Source organism: Motacilla alba, chromosome 7 (assembly GCF_015832195.1).
Source record: "Motacilla alba alba isolate MOTALB_02 chromosome 7, Motacilla_alba_V1.0_pri, whole genome shotgun sequence".
Taxonomy (NCBI): domain Eukaryota; kingdom Metazoa; phylum Chordata; class Aves; order Passeriformes; family Motacillidae; genus Motacilla; species Motacilla alba.
The window spans coordinates 6,504,291-6,530,259 of record NC_052022.1 but is presented as its reverse complement, the minus strand read 5'-3'; the positions used below and the strand labels follow the sequence as shown (position 1 = coordinate 6,530,259).

Here is a 25,969-nt window from a genome sequence, read left to right as displayed (position 1 = left end):
AGGGTCAGCCACTAAATCTGCTGCAGTGGTTCTCTGTTTGTATTTTAATTTTGTGTGTCTGTTAAGAGGAATAAAGGAAAAGTGGAGGAGACAGAGCACAGTAGTAGTACCGTTCTCAACTTAAACACAATTCTACCTCTGCTTTTTTTCTTCTTTTAACTTAGGTTAAGTTTTTGGCTTTCATTTCTTCTCCTATTTCAGTATATTTGCCATACACCATAGTCTTTATTTTGTATTGCTTGGTTAAACTCTGCCCGCGAAGCTGCTTCAAACCAGCTGAATGGTTTAGGTCGAGTGCTCTGGGCTCAGCTCTGGGTACCACGCAAATGCTGTGGCTTTGGGGTTTATTCAGTTAAAAGTCAGTTTGCTACAGTGGCCTCTGGTAATTCAACTTCATGTCTTTGTATCGCCACTTTCACAAATCTGCTTCTCCCCAGAGTTCATTTGACTGAGAGATGTAGCAACCACATCTTTTTAAATACCTTTCTGTGTTTGAAGTTTCAAGGTGCTCTATTCCAGGCTTTAAAAAGTGACTGATACAGTTGCATTTTTCGGACACTTTAGGAAAAATGGGCCTTTTGACACCATGTTCTCTGTGTGAGTTATCAGGCAATGGAGCAACGTAAACTTTGAATTGGCTAAAATGTGGCATACAGTCCGTTTTGTAAAAATCTTTTAAATATATTGACAGCATGGTTCAGATTCTGTGAGCTAGACGACTGTGCTCCAGCTTTTACTACCTGGATAAAAATACGAACCACCTTGGATGTCCTGATTAGTTGAAGTGATTTGCATCCGAAATTTTTCAGCGTGCTCGAATTCTCATTTCAGAGATACGAAGAGAGTTAAGCAGTAGCCAGTAAATACGAAGCGCTGTAATTCATGGGTGTGACAGCTAAGGAGCTTTCGATAGGAGCGGGAGAATATCCTGTAATCCTGCCATCACTGGGCTCCAGGACCGCAGAGGTGTTGAGCCCAGTCAGGCTTTTAGTGGCACTTCTCCCGTGTCCATCCCACCCAGGAATGACCAGGGGGGGTTTGTTAAACGCTGCATTCCACGCGGAGCCTTTCAGTGATGGAAAGAGGAGTCGTTGGGCAGTGCAAGACCTGAACAATGAGGTCGTTCACACCGTATTCTTTAGGCAAGAAGAATCAATGCGAGTGCCTCAAGGTGGTGCTTACTCTGCCTGATGGGTAGCATCTGTGGGAGCCCATTAAAGCTGGGGTTATGTGGTTCTTGGTGTATCCTCCTTGACTTTTCTTGGAGGAGGCGGACGAATGGGCTGTCTAACAATGTCAGGAAATTTTGGGAAGCGGTGTTGGAAAGCTCTTTCTGGGAGATGGTAAGTCAGCAACAGATGATGATTAAAGATTGTTGGGAAAATGGCACTCTGGGCCTGCCTATAATCTTACTTTGATTTCATAACTTGTTGAAAAAGTATTTTAGAGGAAATAATGTCTGGAAACAGATTTATGAAGGGCAGCAGCCTTAATTACAGAACAGCCTGCACTGCTACTTTTGTGCATAAGTTAGTCTCCTGCAGTTTAATGTATATATTATGAGAATCCTGTCAATGTGTCATTTTTTGATATGCACTTTTCTCCAATCTATAGAATTACGTTTCCAAAAATATTTGATTATTGCATGTTCAGATCCAGACTGCTGAAGCAAAGTGTAGATTTGAGATGGCTGTGGGATGGTTACTGCAGGGTTTCTTTTCTACTCCTTATCTTGGATCTCTGTAAGGAAATGGGGCATTACCTCTAAGCAGCCGTTGGTTTCTGCATAAACAATTATATACTACATTGTTCACCTGTCTTTTTTCATCCGCTGCTGAATTTTTGTTCTTTACTCTCCTTCCCAACATCAGTTCTTATTATTCTTTAATCCTTAACTTGAATTTGTGTCCATTCCATTTGTAAAATGGAATTCTGTCCCTTATTTAGAACTCTTTAACTTTTCTGCCCCCTCCTCAGGTTTGTTAGGAAGTGTGTACTGTAGTGTATGAAAGATCTTTGTCCAGTCATGTATAGAATGGTCTGAAGGCTGAAGCTTGTCAGGACAAATGCCATAAATATCTTTAAAGCTGTGACTATGTAGCATAGCAGAGTTGCTCCTTCTTTTTGAAAGTATAGTTTTGGGTACCCTGCATCTTTGAGTCAAAAATTAACCCCTAAAATACATAAAGATAGAAGATACCGTCGCTGGATTTGGTTTAGCAAAAATCCAGTCCTGAGTTTTGTACTTTTCTAGAAAATGTTCTGTATAATTGCTTAGCACTTAACCTGCCACAGTCTTTGAAAGAATTGCTCCCAGCCAAGTGAGGTGTGATACTTTGCTGTAGGTATCCAACTAAAACATTTTAATTTATGTTAAGTGAAGCAAGACATAAATAGATGCAGTCCTTGCAATACCTGCTACTGTGAAAGAGGCCATCGTGGTGCCATATCCTTGGCTTTTTGTTCCTGCCCTCTGCCACCTCCTCTGCTCTGCTGAATGAGCGTTACTGGGAGCACTTCCTGAACTTTTATCTGTGTAAGATGTAGGTCTCTTATTCTATCGAATTGAAGCATCTATTGGGAGACTTGGAGGAGCAGTTTAACTGGCAGATGGAGGAAATGGTGACTGGAAGTGAGATCAGTGACTTCTTTAGTGCAGCTGAGTCTGGAAAAGGCTGTTGGTGTGCAGCTGGTGAGTGAAGTTCGAACTAATTCGAGTGCTTCTGCCAACAGCAGATTGAGGAGTGTTCTCGCAGTCCTTTCTCCTGTCAGAGCTTTGGGCATCAAAACCTCCTGCTGGTGCTGAGAAGCTGGGAGCAGTTGCATCATTGACCAGTGCTGGATCCACAGGCAGATTTCCATCTGTTTTCATGTTCTAAATGAACTGGGAAGAATTTGGTATGTTCTTGTGGAGATACAGCAGGAGTTTTGAGAGGCATTGGAAAATTGCTGGCTTAGATCAAATGTTGAGTTTTTGTACCCTAATGAGGCAGTAGCAAAATGAGTAAATCAGTTTGTGGAGAATTCTTGTCCCTGTTATCACAGCATGATTTGAAGCATTTCAACAGAAGGTACAGACAAAAGCCTTGTTCCTTTAAAGCATTGTTAATCCCTTGGTCTTTTGGATGAAGAGCTCCATTTCAGGTTCAGTGTGCTCTGCAGGTGTTAAAAAAAGACTACAACTTGCTGCTAGGATTAGAATCCTTTTCTCCCTTTCTTTTGTAATCCACTAAATCTTTTCCATAACTTAAAGCAAGAACTGAGCCCTCACCAGTTTGTGTCTCCCCTCAGACAGAGCTGGATTGGTTTGCAAAGTTAAACACATTGGCAGTACTTAGACTCAAAATAAAACCTGGTTTGCCTTTTTCAGTTGATGGGTCCTTATCCATCTTCCACTTGGGAAATCAGACTATTTCTGAACAAGAACTTTTGTCTAATGGCTTTCTAAGAGAAAACCAAGGGAAACTGAATAATTTTCTTGTGTTAGTGGTTGTTGCGTATCTTTTAGCGGCAGAAATTGGTAAAATGACAATTAGATACTCAAAGTATCTACTGATACTGTTTTTACTGCTAGAATTGAGTGTAATGAGTCCTTAATTTTTACTTGTAATGAAGATGACATGTTATTAGTCTCTTAGTTTAGGTGTTGTGGTTTCTTCTTTGTTTCAAGCACATCAAAGTGATCTTTTATGCGTTTTCATTGCACTGAATCTCTAAAAAAGGCTTCTAGCTGCTAGTTTGGTTGCACATTGCATTATTGTCATGGAAAAATCAACTGCTCTTTCAAGGTTTAAAGCTGTACCACAAAGCAGTGCCAGTACTGCTCTGAGATGTCATCCCTGTGGTGTGGATTGGAGGAGGAAAAGGACTCCCAGTACTTGGAAAGCTGTTAAGTGACTTTATGGAGCTCCTGTAGGAATGCTACTGCAGTCTGGTTAGACTTGTGGTCTAACAAAAGGTTATGAATCTTTAACACAAACTGTTGTGTTAACTTATAAAAATGTTATGATGTTCATCCTAATACTTCATGTGGGGATGTTTTGTTTCGTTCTAGTTTCAAGCATTGGCTTCTGGAGAGGAACACTTGTTTTTATGTGAACATTCATTCCTGTTACTGGGACAAGGAACTGAGTTCAGACTGAGCTAATGAATTAAATACATAAGAATAAATAATACCATGTTCTGAGGAAGATTTCTGAGCTTCAGGTGGTACCATTAGACTAAATTCTTAAAGCAGTAATATGAAAAGAATAAATGGTGTTACTGGGCTAACTCAGTTAATGCAATGGATGATATTGTAACAGTTGGCTGTTCATCATTGACCATGATGACATGCCATTAGTTGCTACATAATCTTGTATTTCCTGACACTGCAAAGTTTGATTTGAAAAGCACAAAGAGCAGCAGTCCTTATTAAGACCTGCATATCAAAATAGTAGTGGAAGCTGTCCCAACTCAGAACACAATCAGCTTTTTATCTGGCTTTTCTGTTGAAATATTAGACAATGTTAAAAACTGGGTTTGTGTCTGTCTTCCTTGGTCCAAAGCACTGTGAAAGCTTAAAGTTGTAATATTCCATAAAGATCAAGAATTATAGATGTGTAAATATTCTTTCAGTACTCTTTTTCTTGTCCTGTTTTCCAGTATGCAATGAAGTATAAATTACTTTTAAGCAAGAGACAGTTTAGCCCATTTTTAACATGTGGAATAATTGGGGATGGGAAACTTTGAGAAGATTTTTGAGCTCTGGTCAGACAATGTGAATTCAGGCATGGTTTAGATCAGCGGTGATGATTCTAAAGCGTGTGGCTTGACTGACAGGCTTGACATCACAAGGGTCTGATGTGTGGTCTTTGTTGTCCATCTAAATATTTCGTGTCTGCATGCTGCAGAGAGGCAGCAGAGTGTCCTGCAGCTCTGTGTCACACCTGCCCGGCCTGGGGGCGTGTGTATGATGAGCTGGCTGCTCTTGATATGAACAGTAAGAAAGTCCTGGTGCATGACGTGAACAGGCTCAGCTCTAATCCTGTTCATAACTTATTAACCTTGGGACTCTGCTGTTTGCAGTATCAGAGCTGGTTTCTGTGTCCTTATTTTCTTCATGTCTGCACTTACCTCCTCATAGTGGCAGTGACTCTAAAACTTCTGAAATATGTTTGACATATATAGGTTAGATTCAGGCACAGCTTCCATAAGGAAGATGGATTCTCACATATGTTTGATGTTATGAGACAGACTCCCATATAAAACATGGGAGGACATAAAATTTATTGTAAATTATTCTTTGAAATCTTTGGGAATAAAGTACTAGTAAGTGGACTTTTTCCAGTTCCTTTCAATTTTAAGGAAAAATTCTTGATCCTAAGAAGGCTTCTTAACAGGCTTTTGAAAGCAAAGTCTAATGAACAAAAATATTCCAGTTGCTTCCCACTGAATCTAGGCCACTCAGGTACGTTGGTATTAAATGGCAGTAACTATCAGTAAAATAATGGAATGTTTGTGGAAAGGATGCAACTCATTGCATTGTGCACTGCTTGAAAGTGCCTGAAGACTGAAAGGAGGGACTCTGGGTCATTTAGTCCAGTCCCTTCTTCTTACAGGAAATAATGCTTTCATAACTGTGTCAAACTTTATTTAATGTTAATTAAATTGCTAGTTATCTTCTTGCATGCTGAACAGCAGTTGTAAAATCTGGTTCTGATATCTACTGGCCTCCAGCTTTGCTGACTGTGGAAAACTTACAGACCCATGGGTTTGTGGTAAAGTTTTCTCTAGATTAAGTAGCTCTTCTATCTATCTGTTATCTGCTGCAACCACATGAAATTAAGTTTTCCATACAAGTTTTTATCTGTGGGAATACCATTTTCCATATAAGGCCTTACCAGGGCTTTATTGCTTTATTAAAATGGCATTTCTGTAGCTTTTCTGAGAATAAATTGAATGGTAGTTATGTCTTTAAAATTTGAATTTTCTTAATCTTCATTGTCTCTGCTTTATCAGTTTCCTCTTTAATACTACATGTAATTTAAATAGATTAGGCCTCCTCCATTTATTTTTCCTAGGAGCTATTACTTTATTCAATAGAGCTGTTTGGCACAATATCTGCTGCAATGTTTTTCTGTCAACTCATTTTCCATTGACTTTGGTGCCTTTAATTCATTCTTTCCTTTAAAATTTGTTTAGAAGTCAGGCATATAGTTATTTTTTCCTTATATGTAGTTCTGTGCTTTTTTTTTTTTCCCAACACCAAATGATACCATCATGTATTCTGTTGAAAAAAATCTCTTCTTTGGGGCTTGTGATCTGATGAGAGGCTTCTAATTTTCTGTAGTTAGTGGATATGGTGTCTTCAGCACTTACTTTCTTATTTTTCCTTTGAATGTACTCTTTCCAATTCAGTTTCAGATGTGCTGTAGTGGGTTTTTGGCGTACTTGTTCTTTTTCTGTTTGTATGGATAATGAATCTTTTGTTAGAAAGTTCTGACTCACGGTGGAACTTGTTTCTGACTTCCAAGGCTTACCTTTTGGTTGGTTAGTATATTTTGGAGTGGATTTTATTTTTGGTTTTGTCTGTTTCTGAGTTTTGTTTGGTTGTTTTGGGTTTTTTTCCCCTTCCTCTGCATTTGTTCTTCCAGCTAAATTTGTAGTTATTCATATTAAAGGGCTTTCTTCCATTCCCAGCTTCCTTTCCCTGTGCCTTAGGGAGAGCAGGTTCCATGGGTATTTTACAGATGATTCTTTTGTTATTAAATGCTACATGATATACATTGAAACATGTCAATAAATTCTAATGTAACTGTGTGTTGTATATCTTTAGAAGGAAACGATATGTCAAGGACAGCCTGATTATCCTCAATCCCTGGATTGTTGTAGCCTAAGACTATGTCAAAGTCCCTGTCCTGAATTGCCTGTAAAGCAAAGCCTTTTGGTCAGAGAAATGCAGGATTCTAATAATTATTAATAGGTACTCTATTAATTATTAATAATACTTTGCTTAAATATTCTGCCTACATGAATAAGATTCTTTGGGATTGACTTGTTCAGTAGTAGAGCAGTGTTAAAATTGCTATCTCTTTATACCCTCTCCCTTCCTTACCCCATCTTCGGTCCCACAGAGAATGGCTGTAGCCCTGACCTGGTCTGCTCACACTTCCAGAGTATGTTAGGCAAAGCATAATACAAATGTGAAAAGTCTGATCTCCAGAAAGATTTTCTTTCCTGTTTTTTTAAGCTTTCAAAACCTCTCTGCTCCCAGAATGGGGGGTTAGTGCCTGTGTTCAGCTTGGGAACAGTGTATTTGGAATTATTTGGAATTTGTATTTTGAGGGTGAGTATTTTTCTCCTGTCTCCTTCTTGGACATGTAACCTTTGAAGTATTCTTGAAGAAAGCAATGGTGCTGATTTTTTAATTTCCTCATGCCTTTATACTTGTCCAAAAACCAGCTTTTAAGAAAATTTCTCAAAGAAATCCACTAAGTTCTAATGCATTGTATTAGTTTCTCATCTAAATTCTGAGTTGCAAAAATCCTTCCCAATATGAACTCAGTGGTGGCAGTATTAGTCCTATGTTTACACTTTTTCTTTTAAATTTTAAAAACCCCCCATCATACTGTAAACCAAATCTTCATTAAGTTAGGTTTTCCTGCCCTGTCCCCTCTAAGGAGAGATGCAGTGTTCGGTTCAGGTAAATTTCTTGTTTCAGTGACCATGCCATGAGAAAAGAGCCTGTGTCCTCACAAAAACTGGTACTCAGTGTAAATGCTAGCACTGCTTGTTTGACTGACCACCCTGCTGGCTGCTTAAGAAGCTGAAATATCTTTGCAAGGCATGAGTTCCATGGTGGCAGAATGTGATGCTGCCTGGTTTTTCCAGTTGGGAAAAGGAGGAATCAGTCTCTGTCTCCTTTTTGCCTGGGTCCAGGCAATTAAGCTGCTGATCTGGTGATGATGTATTTTCAGAAGTCTTCATAAGGAAGTTACAGGATGCTCATTTTATTCTACTTTGCTTTGATGCCAGAATCCTCAGTTTCGAGATCTAAGATGATGCTTAAGCAGCTGTTCCATGAGGCATCATATTAGTGAGGCAATTGTGTTCTTACCTCCCTCTGACCAGAAAGTGGAACAAAGGAATGTACAGGATTCAACTGCAATGCAGGGAACTGCTCAGCACTGGCTGTTAAAGCTGTTTAGAATGAAACTGCTGGAGAGGACAGAAGCTCATTTATAAACAATGCAGGAGACCAGCTGTAAGAATCCAGTACTTTAATCTTCTGTGAGTTCAGCTGTGTCCACTGAACATTCTGCTGGAATTGCTTTGGCTGTAGCCTCATTCAAGAAGCTTTGCTGGCATGGAAGCCTTTGCTGGTAAAGCTTGACCAGATGTCAAATGGTGAGATTTCACTGGATGAACTTTGTTTAAAACCTCGTTCTAGGTGTCTGTGGGGTGTTCAGGTCTGTACAGCTGGCACACATGATGACAGCACAATCTCACATGTAACTTGTTCCAGGCCTTGTCCTCAGTTTCATGTACATTAGCTGAAAATCAGATAAACTGAAACAATCTCATACAGTAAATAACAGAGTCATGGAATCATTTAGGTTGGAAAAGACCTCTAAGATCATAGAGTCCAACCCTTCCCTCAGCACTGCCAAGCACACCACTAAACCATGGCCTCAAGTGCCACATCTGCACGTCTTTTAAATCCCTCCAGAGATGGTGACTCAAAATCTTCCCCAGGCAGCCTGTTCCAGTGCTTGACACGTGCCATGAAGAATTTTTTCCTAATGTCCATCCTAAACCTACCCAGCAGCTTGAGGCCATTTCCTCTTGCCCTGTTGTTACCTGGGAGAAGAGACTAACCCCCAGTGTACCACAGCTTTCTGTTGGGGAGTTAGAGGCCTCTCCTGAGCCTCCTCTTCTCCAGTCTAAACAGCCCCAGCTCCCTCTGCCACTGCTCTCAGGACTTGTGCTCCAGACCCTTCCCAGCTCTGCACCTTCTCTGGACACACACCAATACCTCAATGTCTTTCTCATGAGGGGCTTCATGGAGAATTAAGAGTATTTATCAAAATTATATCAAATTATTAGATTATCCATATTTTACTGTGTTTTGAAAGTTTTTCTGATAATGTCAGCTGCTTGTAAAAGAGCTCTGTAGTTTGTTATGAACATATGTATATATGAACATGTATATATGAAGATTCATATACAGTTGTCTTGTGGCATGTGAATTTATAGCTCAATGCACAGACTCTGTTCATCTCTAAAAACTGGGAACTTTACTGAAGATAACTACAAATCTTAGTGTTTTATTGATATTTAAAGCAGAGATCTGTGACAAAAAGCCCCAAAGGTAGATCAGGTTTGTGATTATATTACAGTGTCTCAGAGAACTCACAGGGAGAAACAGTTCAGTGTTAGAATAAGTTAAAACAGTTATTTTCTGTCATATTCAGCAAAAAAATAATGTTACAGCTGGCCTTGTCCAGATACCCAAACCTTTGCTGACCAACTAATCAGAAACTTGGAAAGCCAGGTGATGGAATTTGTTAGTAGTGGTTATTAATATAATGACTTAGCTGAGTTGAAAGTTTTAAATTAAAAATTTTGCCAAATCTTGCTGCCATTGCTTTTCAAGTGATAGACTCTAGACTGCCCTTAAGGCTTCCTCCCATAACATTTTATATCTGGCAAAACTCCTGCTATGGATGGGAATGATAGATAAAGCATGTCCAGTTCCCTTCTGTCAGTCTGGTCCTTACTTCATAATTGCCAAGATTTGTTCCAGTCCCTCTGGAATTGAATCTGTACAAAGAGAATCTTGGGTAGAAAGTTAGATTTAGTTTAATTAGAGAAACTATTTTTTTTTTACATTGTGTATGTTATGCAAAATAATTGCTTTTGCTTCTTTATGCCAGAGGTGTGAGACTAGTGATCTTGCCTTACATAGCATGTTAAAGCAAAAAAGAGATCCATGTCTAGAACTTTATTAAATATTCTAGACAAGGTATGTAGTATTTCCATTTGTGGTGCTGGAATAAGGCTATTGCTTTTCAAAATCTCACTATTCTGGATTACATATAAATAATTCAGTCAGGAATCGAAGATCTTTGTATATTGCCACCTGCTCATTATTCAGAAATTCTTGTTACAGTCTGCTGTTGCCCTAGCAACATTCTGAAAATTAGTGTTGTATCTATGAAAAAGCTTTTGTTTATCTAGCAAAGCCCACTAGCCAATCTGTATTATTGCATGCTGCATCTCAAGTGATGACTGCAGGCCCCAGCCCTAACTGTTTAAAAAATAATGATTTCCTTTTGTGTAACATTAATTGAAAATTATTATCCTAATTTTTTCCCCTACCTAGTCATAGATAATTAAACATAGTGCTGATTTTGTTTGAAGTCCCTTTAGGGTCTGATGATGCCATTGTACCATCTGAGTGGAGATGCTTGACTGTAGAGATATGCAAGAAAGCAAAAAAATCCTATGTTGACTCCTAGTGTTCTTAGGAGCTCCTCCCTCTCTCCTCCCATCTCTCTCCTTGCCCTCCTTTCTCCTATCCCCTGTTGAATTCTACATTAAAAGTCAGATCTTGCTTAACCTTAAGCACTTTGGCATTTAAAAAGATTTTGTTTATGAAGTTGACATTAGCCAAGTGTGGGGCAGGAGTAAGGGTGGTGATAACAAAGTCCTTGAAAGTGTCAATGCCACAGCTAACACAAGTTTCAACTGCAGCACTCACTGCTTTAGGTTGAACATGTTTATCTCAGAAGATTTACTTTTAGAACAAAATTGAGGAAGAAGACTGATAAGCCGGATCTTATTTTTCCCAGAGATAAAAATTAGTTGAAAAACAACATTAAGAACACTGTTCCTTCCAAATCCTCTCTCTTGTCATGATGCAAGGGAAAAGCTCCCCTCTGTTCTGTGTGTTCAGATCCTGCTTGGCAGTCAAGCCTGCTGTTACTGTCATTCCCTCCTGTGGGTGGAAGGTAAGACATACCTGCTCTGAGAAAATCTGCCTTATCTTGTCTTACTTGACCTGTTGATTTTCAGATTCACAATTCCAGAGGGGATTAAAGCCTTCTGGTAAATTGGCAGGCTGTAATCCAACTTCATTTGAAAAATACAGATTTGTTGAAACTCTCACATCTCCTTTGGTTTAAACCAGTGTTCTTTAGTATTTTGCCTCTGAGGTCCTTAAGTATTGGAATTGAAATGTGGGATTACAACTGAATTGCTCATTGTGATTTCAGCAGAAGTCTCCTCTCCTCTTGTCTTGCTTTTAGGCACCTGGCACTGAGGCTCTGTTCCCATGCTCTAATTGTTTAGAATTTTTGGGATGATAACACAAGTTGTGCTACCCAAACATGGAATTTTGTAAACATGAGTGAAGTCTTATTGTTTGGGTTTTTGTTATTCCAGGGGTAGACTTTATTATTTGGGAACTTGCATTTCTGCTGTCACTTTACAGAAAATAACCCTGGTTTAGTATAAACAGGTTCTTACAGTTCTCTATTCTCATTTTTGTGTTCACAAAACTACTGGTCATTTTTTGCTGGAATAGACAAACCCTTTGCTTTTTTGGTTGCTTGATAGTGTCTGTACCAAAAAAGGAATTGATTTCACACCCCCTCAACATTCCCATCCCCTGCTACGCGTGACAGATTTTCTTATGGGGGAAAAATACTGAGAGAAAACCAGAAAAAACAGATCCAGTGAAACAATACAAGTTCGTTCTGACTGTTGGCTCTAAGGCAGATCTGTGGTTTTAAAGAATTCCTGTTGAGCATGTGGGACCTACATATGCATGGCCCATGGTGTCAGTCCACTTATGGGGTCACTTATGGAGGAGCTCAGAGGAAGTTTTTCATGGATATTATTTTGTGTTCAAACAGTTGCTTTTTCATTAAAAAACCAAAACGTAATGAACCTCTTGGGTGAGAGGATATTGCAGCTTTTGCTTTCAGACAGTGAGGTTGACCTTAAACTCCAACCTCTGAGTAGCTTAATTTTCTGCTTATCTAATGCCTGGCATTTAGATGAGACTGTATGAAACAGAAGGTCTAGAACAGTCTGAATTTAAACTGCAATTCAGGAAAAAGTTAATAGCAAGATATTAATGCAAAACTAGACATGGTGTGTTCATTAGGTCTGCATGAATTTTTCATCTTGAGACTAAACTTACAATCACCTAATTTTCTTTTATTTTTGTTCACAACAAAGATTGTGGTGAAAATGGTAAAGTTCTTGAAAGGGTTGTACACCCAGTTTTTAGATGTAAGAATGAATGAAAATACTTAGTAGTAGGAACAACTAGGGGTGGAAGGACAGAAATTTCGGTCATAAAACATCTGACAAATCCAAGTAAGTGATCTTCAGTCTTGCTTTGTAATATATTCACTCCTTGGTTTAGCATGAGCCATTACTCAGTTGTTTGCTTTAACTGCAGAAGCAATACTTTGGTTTTCATTTTTAAGCAGCAATGTTTTCTGTAGATGTCAAAAATCAGTCTGTGGTTGAATACAATCTCAGTGGTTCTTATTTCAAATTATGGAGATAGGCCAGAACTTCTACTGGTAACATTTTTTCCCTTTCTTGTTAAACACAATTATCTAACACACAGAAAATTAGAAATACAGGTTTTTGAAATGTGTTCTAATGTGCTTTCTAGAGGGAAATAAGGTATTTGGTGGCTTGGGGGTTGTTTTTTGCTTCACTAAGCATTATTTTAAGGACCACAGTTAATGGAATCAATGGCTACCTCAATACTCTAGGATCATCTTCTACTAGAATTTGCTTTTTCCTAAGTTGTTCTCACTCCTTGAGTAAGCAGGAGATAAGAGTTGCCTTGTTCAAGAGATGAAGAATTGGACAGAATATATCTTTTGGCTTCTGTAACTGGTCCTAAAAACATCCCTCCCACATTTTTGGTGAACTTTGAGAGATGCCAGGTTTCGTTGGTGGTTTTTTCCTTTTCAAAGTCTGGTCATGTGAATGTTACTCCTATTTAATTACTTAGAACTTTTTACTCCAGCTAACACCAAAAGTTTACTTACATACACTCAGAGATACACTGTTACTTTTCAATAGGTTGCTATAATGAGTCTTTGTAGAGAGATCTTTAACACTGAATTCTGTGAAGCCTTGAGGTATTTTTTCAGCTTGCTTTTGTACTGTTCCTCTAGAATTTTTAATTAACAGTCAGTTAATCTTTGACCAGCAATCAGCCCTACAAACAGACCCACCAGACAGACACTTGCTCATTTGTCATCCATTGTCCAGAAGGTATTTGAAAAGTAATTTCATCTAGTCTTGAAGACTAGCTGTGCACAGTCAGTGTTTGGAGATTGTCTATATTTCTGGCTTTAGCTTAAAATCTCCTGTATTTAGACTTGGACAACACCTTGTCATCGTGTAGTAACCATGGCTAAAGGGTGACTGGTATCTAAACAGATACTCATTTATACTCGTCAGGGTGAGGGTATATTTTATGTCTTGGAAGAAAAATGAAACCACCAGAGAAAGATGTTTATTTCAGCTTCACCCCGATGCTGTCCAAACTGTGTTTATGGTGCAAAGGAATGAAATTGCAGTGCTTATTTCTTCTTTCTTGGAAGTGAGAAGTTTTTATAGGGAGATGATATGAACTAAGTACAGAAGAGACCTTCATGGCCAATCTGGACTTGGACAATTTCTCTAAGGGTAGACATAAATATATTTCTGTCCAATCAAATGTTGAAGAGTTACTAGCAGTTCAGAAGAGACAAACTCAGATCAGTCAAATGGATGGAACTTGGAGTAGTCAGAATATGGCTTCACATGATGCTTCTGTTAAGCTCATGTGGGTGGGACAAACTCTGTAAATGTCTCCCTTTCTCACATAATGAGAAAAGCTGCTCTATTTCCTTTAGATTTATAGATAAATTTCATTTTGGATAGTTTCATTTGGGATAAGTAGTTGAAATATTCTGTTACAGTATTTTTCAAGCTTTTTGTGTCTCAAACTTTTTCTTAAATGTCTTCTGGTCGGCCCAAGGGCTTGCTTTTTTATCTTGTTCTTTAAAAATCTTCAAAGAACTAATTTTCTTTCTCATCTTTTTCTTTCTTCTAAATGGAAAATATGTTGTTAGAACATTTCAGAGTGTGTGTCCTTCTCCAGGAGTTTGTGTCCTGCCTTTTCAGTCCCGTAAGTCTTGCTGGGATTTGTTTTGGGGTAATGGGGCCCTTGTGCCTCAAGTGCTTGGATATTGCAGAGCCAGGAACATCTTTTTCTGAGTGTATCCTATGTAGCAGAGCTTTTTTATCAGTTGGGATTTCTGTCTCTATGTCAGTAGTCCTTTTTAAGTTTTAAGGAAAATTTCATTCAGGACAGTCCAGTCTTTTCTGCTCTTAGTCAGACAGTGGTTTGCAGACACTTGATGGTGCACTTTTGCCTCTTACTGAGTTGTGTAAGTTTGTTATGAGATTAAAAAAATAAAGATTCATTTTCATCACTTACATACTACAGTTTTAAGTACAACTATGACAGAGGGTATTTTTTTGTCAGGAAAATGGCTTTGAAGAGGTGGTGTTGCAAATCTTCACTTTTTTTCTTAGGTCTAGAATTCTTCCTCCTTTGGCAAGCATCTGATTGCTTTCTAGTCTCTTTTATCTCTTGAATACCTGGCTTGTATATTTGATCTGTGGTATGGCTTTGAAATTTAAATTGAATTTAAACTTTTCTTTGGTCATCTGTTTTTGAGCTTATGATGCCTATTCTGTAAGATGGTATTTCAGCAAATGTCATTGTGTGTTTGATAATGGAGGTATAATTTACATGTTTTGAGTTTACTTAGTCAGCCAAGTCAGGGTTGCAATTGTAAATTAGCCCTGAGTGCTCCAACCCCTCTTTCCTATAAAGAAGGCTATAAGTTTTTACTGCTCTTAAGCATATTAATTATGTATCTTGACTAATTTAAGGGGGAAATTACAGCATTCTTTTTATGGTATTTCTTCCAGTTATTTTCCTGTTTCACATACATTAGCATGTTATGCCTCTGTTCATTTGCACGAGGCACAATCTTTGTATAAAGTCAGCCATGGAGCTGAACACACATCATCATGATGGGCATTTATACAGTACATTTCTGATACAGGAACATTTCAGGTAATGAGTGCTATTCCAATTTTTAATCCATCACTTAGAGCTGACCAGTACATGTAGGGGATAAAAAGGTTTTGCTTCTGAGAAAGTAAACCCAGACCAGTATATCCTCTCCTTTAGGATGAGTCTCCAGCACAGGAGTTACAGAAGCCCCAACTCTTCATAATGTGTGGGTGGGTGTGTGAATTTTAGAAAAATTAACAAAAATGTTCCTAGGGGCAGTGCAGAGTATAACAATAGGACATAGCTCAGTTCTTCCTCCTTTGAGTACTACTTTATTTCCTGTTTGAGGCTAGCTGCATCTTGATGCTGATCTTCCTGATTATAAAAGCTCTCCTAGGTGTTCTGCCATGGTGTATGTGAATACCAAATCTGATTATAACGCTAGCCAGACATGCACAGCAGACACATTTTCCTAGTGCTGTGTGAGGAGACTGCTTAAAAGATTATTCTGACATTAATGTAATCTGTATAATGTGTTCAGAAACTGAAAACTATTCTCTTTGGCAGCATTCAGAGTAGGGACCGTGCAGTAAATGGCTTGTGCACATAGGTGATCACCTATTTGGAATTCATTACACAATTAGGAAAATAAAAGTAATTTTCTTGTCTAGCATCCTGCTGAGGAAGCCTTTTTCATGAGAAGTAATGCTCCCATTACAGACCAGCTGGAACCTATGTAAAAACAGCAAGGGCCTCCCACAATTTTGCCTTTTGTATGTATTTTCCTCGAGTTTGGGATGGGGTCTCAGGGATGATCCCATGATGAGATGGAGAGGGAACTGGTGTGTAGAGGAGGGCCATAGCCAGCAGTTACACTGAACTCAGTGCACAAGAGGAAAGCAGGGATTCCAACAACTGCTGTCTTCAGCTAAATCAAAAAGATTGATTCCCCCCCCATATAATGTTGCTGCTCAAGGACGACAGCCAAGATGTGTGGAGTGTGTGACACTGCCATGTGTGGGCAGAAAGAGTGGAGGCTTTAAAGATGGAGCACAGAGGTGGCAGAAGAGGGGAATAGCAAGTATAGAAAGATTAAGATCTTTTGCAAACGGCATCAGTCTCAATATCAAATGATGTTTTTATATATGATTTATATTTATATTTAATATTTATTTATTTATAAATACATATATTAGTACTGAGACTGCTGCAGTCTGTGACAGGTCCATCTTCCATTGGTTGATTTAGATTTTTTATTTCCTATGTCTGTTAAATTGTAGAAATGAGTCTGTCTATACATATATATGTATGGTTTTTTAATCTTGTCACTTAAATATATAGGATACTGATCTCCTGTTTGGCAGAGATTGCAGCCTCCCAAGATTGTAGTTCCCCTCTCTGGAGCCTGCAGATTAAAAATACTGCCCCATTCTCCTTCCAGCCTAAGTTGGTGTGCAGGATCCCTCGGAGAGGTCTCTGGAGAGTCCGGGAAGGGGATTATGATTATCAGTGTGCAGCAGTGCTGCTGAGCACAGGGTGATGCTGCAGCTGGTGGGGATAGAGGTTTCTCACAAGCAACAAAACTGCAGGCTGCTGGTCTGGGCACTGCTTTTGCAAGTATGATAATTATCATATAACTGGCTTTTTTTTACCCCTCTGTTTTAGACGACGTTTTTCTTCCATATTTGGGTTCTGATAGTGGGTATGTGCCAGTCCAGAAAATTATCATAGCATTCATTCTGCCAGTGACAAGCGTGTTTATCTGCTGGCACTGAGGACTAACTTACTGATGACTTCGTGTTGTGTTCGCAATGCCAAAGTGAAGAAATAAAGCTGTCTAGGGAGGAAATTAATATCTTTACAGTACAAATGGTTTTGCCCTGCTTCTTTGTCGCATCAAAATTCTCGCAGCGTGGTGTAAACTTTAATTTTAGAGTAGTCTGACTGTTAATGGAGAAAGTGATTAAAATGTGTCCAGCCATTTTCTAGCAGCCGGAGAGCTTCGCGAGGTTGTGAATTGCCGAGGAGGAGCTCCCTGGGTGGCGGTGCTGGGTGACAGTGACAGTGCCAGCGCGGCTCCCAGCTGTGGCTTCCCATTGTCTCCGCGGCTTCGGGCAGCGCCGCCGCAGCGCCGGGCGGCCGCTCCACGGCACACGGCCGGGGGGATGGAGAGCACGGCCCGGGGGCTGGATAATGGAGCAAAATGCCGAGAGCATGCAGGTATGTGAGCCCGGGAACAGGGCATCGAAACGCTGCCTGAGAGGAGAAGAATAAAATGTCTCGAGACCAATTGCAGTTTGCCTTTGGTTTCTCTTTTCCCACAAAAGCCATTCCAGGCCTAATCAGTTAGCAGAGATCATTAGCATCCCTAAATCTCTTCCTTCTTTAAACATTGACTTGAAAAAGACTTTTTCTTACATCTTATTTAATAATGGCATTCTTGCTTGGTTTTATTTACTGGGTGTTTTATTTTACTGGGTGTTTTATTTGTGCTGTGGTTGGAAAACCATTAAAATTATCTCTGCTAAAAGAATTTCCAAGGTGGCAGAAATGGGGGAGATGCCTAATTTTTTTGCTTATGGTTTTTTTTTTAAGTGTTACCGTTATCTCCATTCCAATGAGGAAGTACAAGCAAGATTTTTTTTTTTTTGTAAAGATAAATTTCGAACTGAAAACAGTATTTATAGTAGGCTATGTGAAAATATTTTTTTCCTATGCAGTTGATGACTGTCTTGTGTTGTGGACCAAATGTCTTTTTGTTGAGTTAACAAGTAATTTTGGATGGCTGTTAAACTGATGACATTTGATTCCATGAAAATCAGTCATTTAATTTTTATCAAATTTCTGCACTATCACAACTGCTGACATCAGACCTGCTGTGGTTTTATTACAAATTAGGCAAAAATACACTGCCAGAGGATTGTAGTTGGTAAGGTAGACAATTTTGAAATTGTGATTTGGTTTTGCCTGATGTTTGGAATCACCAGATTTTGAAGCAGCCAGATGATGTTTGTGTGTATGGTGGTGATATAGTGTGGTATTTGTGAAGCTGTGGCAACAGGACATAGGTGAGAGCATTGATAGTGCCCCAGGGAAAGTTCTGTCATGGTCCTCTTGTTTGCTTTGATGATTTTTGTCTTCATTTTATGCAGAGATGGTACAGTAATTTACCATGTTAGTGAATTTTGTTATAAAATGGAAAGAAAGAGCCTATTAGCATTGATGCTTTTGCTTCTTAACTTTTTTGAAAACTAAGTTCTTTGCATAATCTCGAATATCTTAGGGACCTAAACAGAATCTTTAACCTCGTTTGGTAACTCCAGGAGTCTGTTCCTACCATCCACTGTTGAAATTTCTGTCAGTTTTAGAGACACTTTTTCATGTTACTGATGGAAATATGATGGTTAGCTTAGATATTCTAAGAATGAAACCTGATTTATGTACAGAAAATTGTTAGCTGCTGTATGCAGTTGTGGATGAAATGGAGATTTGTGTCTTAAGAAAGCTGCTATTTGGAGGATCTCCACTAGAAATAGTCACAGGCAATGCTTCAGTTCATTTACTTAAAATAGCTGGGGGAAAAAATCAATCTTCGACTATTTTAAGGTTTTAGTTTGCTACTGCATCATCTGGGGACTTGTAGATGGCATGACTTTGTTTGATCTTATGCGTTTTCTGTGGAGTGTTTTGAGTAGCAAGATGATTTTTTTACATCATCTGAACTTAAAATATTTATGTTCTCTTACTGCTGGACTATTTCTAATATATCAAAATTAACCAATGCTGAGCTTAAAAGATTCTTGAAGATACCTTTGGTTAGTTTACAATTGGGTAATATAAAACAAGTTTCCAATTTTTTATTTAAAAGTCTTTTAAAGCAACTGTAAACAGCTCAGGCTATACTTGTACTTTATTGTGCTGTAAAACCTCTGACCTTTAGCGAGCATCGACAGCCTCATAAACAGAAAACCAAGTATTTCTTTCCCAAACTATTGATTTCCAATTGACACAGAAAAAGCATATTGTTATTCTTCTTATTCCATTTTAAGGCCTTGACACTAGAAATGAGGCTTCAGAGAATGATGTAATAACAGATGATTCTTCAGTTCTTAAGGATTGTTTTTAATAAGACAACTGTTGCTGTTTGATAGTTGAAAACAGGTAGATAGTTTGGGTTTGGCCCAGTGATCTGACTGACTTTATGACTTAAAGGTATTTTCAATAGATACATACAGAATAATATTAGACAGATTATGTGGTGATGCAGACTTTTGTACTATGTGTGCATTTCCTAGAATTGTTGGAAGTTTTCTAAAGGCATAGTTAAAAGTGAGTGAAAAATCTGTGCGGAAAAAAAAAGTGCAAGATGTCAAAAGGAGCTGATAAAGGATGATGGGTGACCATGCAATAGAACAAGGTGAGGAGAGCAAGGGCAGGTTTGGGGGTTGTAGTTCAAAGGATAAAATGTCTGGAAGTTGTGGGAGGGTGCTGGTGTGGGCACACGGACACCGAATTTTCTGAATATCAGCCCTAGAGACGGCTCAAGAGCCGGGAGGAGGTTTTCTGCTGTCAGTTGAGTTTCTCTGAATGATGAAAGCTAAGCCAACAAAGTCTTCGTCAGCATAGTTGTTTCTACAGAGCTTTTGCTGGTACAGCAATGTCATGTGAGAAGGGCATTCATTTTTCCCCTCCCAAGCCAACAGAACTATGCTAGCAAAAACTAAAGATATGTCATGCTGTATTTCATAAGCATTTCTAAATAGTTCTTTCCTCATGCCTTTGGACAGGCGTGTTCTTTGGGGGACGAGAGGCTTAGCCATTCAACAGATGGATTTTCCACTAACCTAATGCTCTGCTCTCTCTGAGGTATGGCATTTTGGAAAGGTTAATGCTCTAATAGTGTTCAAGCTGAAATGGCTTTTGTCTGCCAAGGTATGTTACCCTGTGCAGATGCTTGCCCGGAGACAATCATATAAAAAATAGTGTTCACTGAACTGTTTTGAAGTCTGCCTGGGAAATTATTTTTTTCTTCTCTTTCTAAAGCTACCAAAAAAAAAAAAAAAAAAAAAAAAAAAAGGGAGAATAGATCCTGATAGAGCTACAACTTTAAATAGTATATAAACCATTTAAGATTATTTTTGTTACCTTAATGAGGGTGGCCTAGCCACAGAGCTGTGTTTTATAATAACAGTATGTGAATGTTAGCCAGGCTGGTTTTCATTCACCACAGACTGTTCAATGCTAGAACTGTCATTTCATCAGAAACCCTGCAACTTGGACTGCCATTGTTCTTCATGTTGCGTAGCTCCTCTAGTCAAAACAAGGACTGTAGTGGGAATTTTTTTCCTTAGGTAGTATCCTGGTATGCCCAACCTCTTCCTTTTCTAAATGGTGAAAAGAACAGTAAATCTGGCTGTAGTCTGCCAGATTTAATAGCGAGCTGGAAACACCTTATAAGAATCCCTTTGTCATGTTCCACTGAAGCAGGAGCTACATCCAGAGAACTTTCATTTTCCAGGAGGAAACCAAAGGTGTTTACTTCCTTTGATGTACCTGGCTCTGATCATTTGTATCAAGGTGAAGTGCAAGAAGGGAACTAAGAGGAGAGAATGACAGTGCTTTGTGCAGAATGGAACAGCTGAGCCTCCTGGGAGCCAGGGCACTCTGAAGAAGCACTGGGTAGTGGCAGAGTTTTTTCAGGGTACATTTCAAGTTTTATTTTTTGAGTTTATGGATAACAAATTCAACAAACTCCTGATTTCCAGAGGTATTTGGATACTGCAGTTTCCTATCAATATGTAGAATAAAAGACTGCTCTGCTCTTGCTTGTCATTAAATATCTTATTCTCATTTATGCAACTACATTCCTGAAGGAATTGTCTTGTTATTCTTTGTCACTGTCAGCTCAGTGTTTCTATTGCATTCAGGAGTGAACTTACAGGAGAAGGTGAGGCAGGATTAAAGAGCCTTAGAGTATTGCTCAGAATTTAAAATATAAAAGGAGGGGGAGGGATAGTTGCTAATAATACACCTTGGCTTCTCACATGCCTATTCCTGTGAAAGGTGTCCTCTTTAACAGCCTGTCAACTGTCTTATGAGCAGTGGTAGTATCCTATCTGAGGCCCTGAGTGTGAAAAAGAAGGGCACTATATTGCTCTGTAAGAGAGGTTGTAGCATGCCAAATGTCCCAGTAAAAGAAAGAAGGTATTTAAGAAGAGTAGGGGCAAGTTTCAGGTTTTGTTTCTAGTGTTGAGCATTATTGTTGTCCAAATGACACCCTGTGTGCTGAGGTGTGTGTATGTCTGGAGTGGATGTTTGACGGGTCTGCTCTGGTGCTTTAAGGCTGTCTCTGCCTTTGCTTCCTCTCTCCAGGCTGTACCAGTGAGGGGAGGTGGGGTGGTGATGCCTTGGTCCCAGGGGTGCCCCGGGGCAGGCAGTGCCAGTCCCTGTGAGCCCAGGGAAGGAAGGAGGGAGGGAGGGAGTGTAAGCCTGTGCTCTGCTGCTGCTGGAGCAGCCAGAGGGGCAGGACACTAAACAGGAGGGGCAGATCTCTTGTATAAAATTGTAGCAAGATAAACTAGAGCAAGACCTGGGACAGCCTTTTATTGGGTTCACTTCTGGGGGATTTTCCTTCCAAATTGGAGGAAACTTTGTCGAGAAAGTCTGCAAATGGCTTCTGGTGCATTTGGTTCTATTTCTGTCCAGTTAATTTTTTAATGATGTCTACACTTTGTAGCAGGACATAATGTACACAGACAGTGAGATGCATTCAGTCCCTAATTAATTTTGGAGGAGGTAGAATAGCTGCACATTATACTTTTGTATTCTGATTTATCATACTCTTTCTTTGAAAATCTGATTACCAAGTACCTTGGTAAATTGAATCAAATAAGAAGTATCTTCTAATACTAATGGAGTAAATAGCATTTAGTTGTTAACTGATTAATGTAGAACTTCAAAATCTGTGTAAATAGCATCATCAAGAAAAGCATAAATCTTTGATTTAAGTGTATTTAAATCATTGCAGCATGGATTCACTTGGATAGCATTTTCCAGTAAAGAAAACTAGAGAATCTTTTAGATTCATGCTTCAAAAGTGGACCAATTTCTCATTTGTTTGTTTCTAATAATTGTTTTACTTAAGATCAGACCGGCACAATATCAGAGTTCAGTAGGCAGGCCAGGACTCTTTGCTCCCTAGCTGGTCATTTAATGGGTCTCAAGCTTTAGCCATGACATGCAGAAAGCAGGAGTGTGCTGACTTTTCTGGAAACAGGGAACAGCTGTCTCTGCTTAATTCCAGTTTATATTTCTGATAATTGTACAAAGCTGCTTTGAATTTTCTGTTAGATGAACGGCAGTCTTGGTATCAGCTGCTACATTTTTACAGGTGCTGGGTAATATATTTTAACAGCCTGGGCCACTGAGGCACTAGTTACGAGGGAGAGCAAAATTGCAGACCTTAGCATATGGCTCCTGGATCGTCCATGAGCACAGCCTGGTCTGTTTGTGGGCAGGAGAATTGTTGCTCCCTCTGGAATCCTCCCTCGCTTTCCAAGTCAGGATTTTCAAGGTTGTGTGGGGTTGCTTTTGTTTGTTTTTTCTTCTTTCCTCTCCTTCATCACCTTGGGCACTTTTCTCCAGTCCTTTTCCCACCTCTGCCTTAACAGAAGTTTCCCAGGGGGGACTAATTTGTTCCAAATATAGATATTTGCCAAGTTGTCCACCTTTTGTCTCAGGATTCATCTCCAGGCTCTCAGCTACTAGGTAATAACATTAATTTGCACCTTCTCGTTGCTTTATTTGAGTTGGGCTGGCTGTTGAAATGCCCTTACTGGAGCTGCTGGGGCAGAGCTGAAAGTCACCCCTGCAGAAAGAGCTGTACAGCTGCTGCTGTTCTTCCTGGGGCTTTGTGCCTGCTGCCCAGGGCTGCCATAAATGTCCTGTGCACCCCCATAGCTCGTTAGCCCAACAGAACCTGCCCTAGCCAAAGAGCTTCATGGTTCTGGGTCACTTTCACAGGGAATCATACCATGGAAATGTTGGCAAACACCAGAGCTGGTGGAAAGGTGGAGGTGGGACTACACCTGGAGACCGTGGGGCAGAGGCTGTAGGGAGCAGAAGGAAGAAGCGGGAGCTCCCTTTATGAGTTCTCCCTTGATTTGGGTGTCTCAGACACCTTGCCAAAATTAATTGCTACCAAGAGCTGTGTGTAGGCAGTGGTCTGCAGGGATTAAGCAGTAGCTGGATGCAATATTTTTTTTAGTTATACCCATAGTTTTTATTAAGATAATATTGATTGATACCTTTCTGCTTAAGGTATAAACATTTTCCTCTTTCACCCTAGCAAAGCAACATATGTAACTTTGAGTGTTTTCAGTGAGAGTTCTAGTCACAGGAACCCTGAGGTTATGATGTTAATATAGGTTTGTTTATATAATTGATGTGAAAAGCAGCTGGAAAAAGCGCTTGTTGTGCAGGTTTCTTACATGAATCTTCAAAGTTCGGTTTTCCTAGGAAAGGTCCTGACTTTTCTTAAAAGAAAATTTAAGCACTTCCACGTCCAAGAAAGGTTTATGCTACTGTTATGTCAGGGATAAAGCAAAACTTCTCCCACAGAGTTTGGAGGATTCATCCATCGGTTCTTCCACTTGAAGGAGGGAGTTGTGTACAAACTTGCTGGGGAAGTTGTGGGAAGAGGCCAGTGTTTGTTGGTTGCAGGAATTCTGTTGATTTATCAATTTACAGAAGCTTGTTTAAGAAATAAATTTTCACTTTACCTGTCCACATTCCTTTTTCACGTTATTTTTCCAAAGTGTCTACTTTGCATGTTGAACATAGATTTTTTTTCATCCCCACCCTTCTAATCCTATTTTCTGCCCTGAATTTGATAGATACAATTTATTTTGACAGTCATTCCTGGGGTCTTTTGAGAACAATTATATCAATAATTAAAGAAAAAAATCACCTTATTTTACCGTCTCTTTAGAAGAAAAAGAATGTATTGCTTCTGTCATGGGCAGTGCAAAGCTTCCTATCTCCATCTACGCTGCCAGCAGGGAGCTGGAACTCCTGATGCCTCTTAGAGAAATTGGATTAAGTGGGGTAGATCCTAGATCCTATTCCCAGAAATATCTCTGCTCACTACAAGTCAGTTTAGTGGGTTTACATATAGTAATTTTCAGAACTGACTTGAAACACAAGGGTTGCATTACCAATCTCAATGAATCTATGGCTGCTATTATTAAAAAATAATCAGGTAAGCAAAGATTCCTCTTTCTATTCTGTGTGCTTTGCTGCTTGTGTGAAGCACAGGGTTTGGCATTTACTCATAGAGGCACATATGGTGATTCCAGTTGACTCAAAATAGCTCCATTCTATGAACCCAAAGTTGAGATATTTTTTGTGTGAATTGGAGCTCCACAGCTTTTCCTCAGTTCTGTCTCTTTGACAGTAGGATATATAGCACCAAATCTGCAGGCTTTAAATCTGTCTGCAGGGAAAAATCTGTTCAGAACAAGTTATAAACTAATTTGCACTTAGTTTGTCATAGGAAATATAAGGACTTGTGCATCAGTTTCCTGGATTGACCTAGGCAAGCAAGGATATTTGCAGACTATGTTTTGGTAACTGAGTATGCTGTTATGTGTTTTTAAAACGGTGTTGCAAATGGACAGGAGCTCTTTGTGTATTTGATAGAATTAAAGAAAAACGTGAAGATGTTGATTATCATTACTATGTTGTGATTTGTGTAGGGAGTAGTAATTAAATTACACTTACTTTGCAGTATTATATTTGCAACTGGACATAAATGTTTTGGGTTTTGTTTTGCTGTCTTCAGCCTGTAATGTTTTTTAACATTTATCTAAATACTGTACAAATCACATGTCAGTCAACAAAGTGAAACAGCATCTCTGTTTAAGTTTTGTTTACTGTAAAGATTCGGAGCTTCATAATAAATTTTATATCAGCATCTGGATTGTCTGGTAAAAAACACCTCAAAAACCAACAATCCTGGGTATCCTTTGTTGCATGTTTGCACCTTTTTATTTCCAGTTTATTCTTTCATCTGTAATCCTTTCCCCTCCATTGGATTCAGTAAATAGGATCTCTTACAGGCCTGAGTCACAGCCTATCTTTTATCTTTCTTTTCCTTGCTTTGCAGCAAATTTCAGAACTCCAGATGTCTGTAGTAGCTCATCTCTCACCAAACTGTGTTTCTTCAGCTCTGGAGCAGTGGTTGTAGCCAGGCTTTAATCTCCCCTGCAAGGGAGCAGGAGGAGCTGGGCACCACCAGGTATTCTCAGGGCTTCACTGGCTCTGCTCTTAGAGCTCTGGCCTGGCCTTCAAATGCTTCCTGCAGGCTGGTGCTGTTACTATTTCTCAACTCTGAAAAAGAGGGAAGATGGAAACTCATCAGTTTTGCAAAGATGTGTAAATCCTCATTCCAGAGCAATTATTTTCTTAAATAAAGTAAAGCCATCTTCTGTGATTCCACTCGCCCAAAATAGGGCTTATGGGTTATGCTCATAGATGATCAACTCCAACAAAGAGAAAAACTGTTCTGCTGACAGCCATTTTTGAGCTTTTGTGGCCTGTGACTCCTCCACACCTGCTGGGCTGTATGTTTCAGACTCTTTGGGAAGATACCTGCTTGTTTATAGAAACAGAGTTTCAGGAATGCCAACAAGATGTTTATTATGACTACTTGTTAACTGTGTAATGCAGAAATATCTTGGGCATCCAATGAAACTGTTACTGCTGCTAGATAGAGCAAGCAGGATGGATATGACAAATGCTGATTTCTTCTTTCTTTTTTCTTTTTTTTTTTCTTAAAATGACTTATTTCAGCTTTTAGGTGTCATCATGTTCCATGTC

General features: G+C 39.2%; 1 protein-coding gene across 17 annotated transcripts in view; it reads left to right on the top strand.

Moving 5' to 3' along the window:
* R3HDM1 (R3H domain containing 1) overlaps positions 1–25,969 on the top strand; it is an 81,860-nt gene that overhangs the window by 1,632 nt on the left and 54,259 nt on the right. Inside the window, exon 2 of one of the 17 annotated variants that reach the window (XM_038142735.1) lies at positions 17,084–17,311. The exons of 13 other annotated variants lie outside the window; for them this stretch is intronic. The gene's annotated coding sequence lies outside the window, so the exon portion shown is untranslated. Of the gene's footprint in view, positions 1–17,069; positions 17,312–17,370; positions 24,351–25,969 lie in introns of those variants that run through there. 3 more of the 17 variants (XM_038142733.1, XM_038142734.1, XM_038142737.1) reach the window with 3 other exon arrangements.